The sequence below is a fragment of the Triticum dicoccoides genome, chromosome 7A (assembly GCF_002162155.2).
Source record: "Triticum dicoccoides isolate Atlit2015 ecotype Zavitan chromosome 7A, WEW_v2.0, whole genome shotgun sequence".
Taxonomy (NCBI): domain Eukaryota; kingdom Viridiplantae; phylum Streptophyta; class Magnoliopsida; order Poales; family Poaceae; genus Triticum; species Triticum dicoccoides.
Window position 1 is genome coordinate 142,577,008 of NC_041392.1, and position 1,998 is coordinate 142,579,005.

Consider the following 1,998-nt stretch of genomic DNA (forward strand, 5'->3'; position numbering starts at 1 on the left):
GGCCAAATGAAGTCAGTGGCGGACGTCCTGGTCTGGGACGCAGCGGGCTGCAGGAAGCACGGCCGGAGTCGACGAGGAACGGCGGCTCGGGTGGAATCTGGGACCTCCTTTGTCCAGATCGAGACCGATCTCGCACAGACAGAACCTGGGAACGATGGATAGGCAAAGTAGAGGAGCGGCAGCAGAGGAAACTGCACGCGTGAGAGGCAACAGCCAAGCGGAGGCACGAGACGATTTGGAGCAGCGCAGCTGGGAAAGGATGATAACAGCGGCGCGATTGGATCGAGCACGAATTGCAGTGTGCGAAAAAAGAACCAAAGCTCTAATATCATGTTAGGGAATTATGCAACTTGATATTACTAGGAGGCCAAAGCCATCATATATACATGTACAAAGAATGCCAAGAGATCAGAATACAAAAGGCCAAAGGCCATCCTCAGTATAACTCTAACACAAACCTCTAACCTATGCATACTATTTCATACCAGTCAGATCTAAACCTAATTAATTCAGAGTATAATTTTCAAATTTACAATGGAATTACAAAGAAAATGTGGCAACATGTGAACCCAAAACCTGCATTATTGCTTCTGGCTTCATATAATGCCTTATTCCATAGAAAGGTATGTTCTAAAGAACAAAAAAATTTGACTTCACCACGCATACAAAATGAACATAGAAAGATATATATAATAAAAGTTGCCCAAAAGAAAACTTAAACTTATATCCAAAACCGAGAAGACATGAGTATCACACGAACCTCCAAATCCACATCTAGAAATGTGTCTAAATCCACAACAGCATTTCTTCCACTAAGATCTAAAAGCAACCTAAAAGTAATCTTGGCTTATCTAATATGAAAATAGTGAAACTGCATCTGGGGGATAAGCAGTCCCTTACACCTGATAACCATCCTCTTCACTTTTTCTGATGAAACCTTCTGTTTTTAGCTGAACATCAAGGGATGAGATATTTATATAACCATCTTGTTCACTTTGTCTGCTATAAAAGCAACAGGTTATAGTTGATCATTAGCTTTAGTTCTTGTCGACATATTAACAAACATATAGCGATCATGAAATAACCACATCAAGAATATTATACGTACACAACGATCTTACCAGTCACGACAGAAATCCCCTCCCGCGCCGCTCCCGCGCGGCGACCGGGAGGGCAAACCCCAGCGCCACCAAGCGAGCTCTCCCTTCCCCTGCCCTCTCCTCGCCGCCGCCAGGCTGCGCCGCCGGGCAAAGCCCGGTCGGCGTCAGCGGCGGCGGGGCATCTCCTCCCCATGTGCGGTGTCGGCAGGCGCGGGCGTCTGCATCGAGCGGTGGCGGCACGCTGGCGGCGGGGCGTGACGGCGCGATGGTGGGCGGCGCGGGGGCGAGCGGCGCGGCCTGCTGCTCCTGCTGGCGCCTGGCCGAGGCGTGGAGGCTGCGCGCGGCCGCCGGGCTGGCTCGGTCTGGCTCGGCCAGATCTGGCCACCTAGGCTGTGCGGGCACCGCCGGGGCTGCCGTCGGCGGGTGGTCCGGTGCTGGTACGCTGGGGCGGCGGCCCCAGGCTGAGGCGGATTCGCTCTCTTCTCCCCGGAGCGGAGGCGCGTCGTGGTGGCTGGTTAGGAGTTGCGGCGGATGTGCGGCGGCGTCCCAGCGGAGGCGCTGATGTCCCTGGCCGTGAGGGCGGCGGGGATGTGGCGGGTGGAGGCAGGCGCTGGTCTCCCTCGACCAGGGGCTGCGGTGGACGCGCCTACTAGGCGGCGTGGTGGTCTGCAGATGGTGGCGCGGCGGCATTCGGTTCCCCTCTCCACGGTGATGGCCCAAGGTGGCAACTTTGCCTCCCACTTCTAGTTTGTTGAGCTCCGTGGATGATGGGCGTGGCCAAGGAGAAATTCGGCGCGGCTACGACTGCGGGCAACGGCGACGCTCGTGGGCGCCGTCTCCTCCCTGGAGGCGTTGTCATGGCCATGCCCATCCGCTCTACTGACACCGGAGGAAACTC

The 1,998-nt window shown here is 55.0% G+C and overlaps 1 non-coding gene across 1 annotated transcript; it reads left to right on the top strand.

The window, feature by feature from the left end:
- The first annotated feature begins 871 nt into the window (after positions 1-871).
- LOC119334940 lies at positions 872-975 on the top strand. Its single transcript, XR_005161638.1, has one exon. It is a non-coding gene; the product is annotated as a small nucleolar RNA snoR99 (small nucleolar RNA).
- The last annotated feature ends 1,023 nt before the right edge of the window (positions 976-1,998 follow it).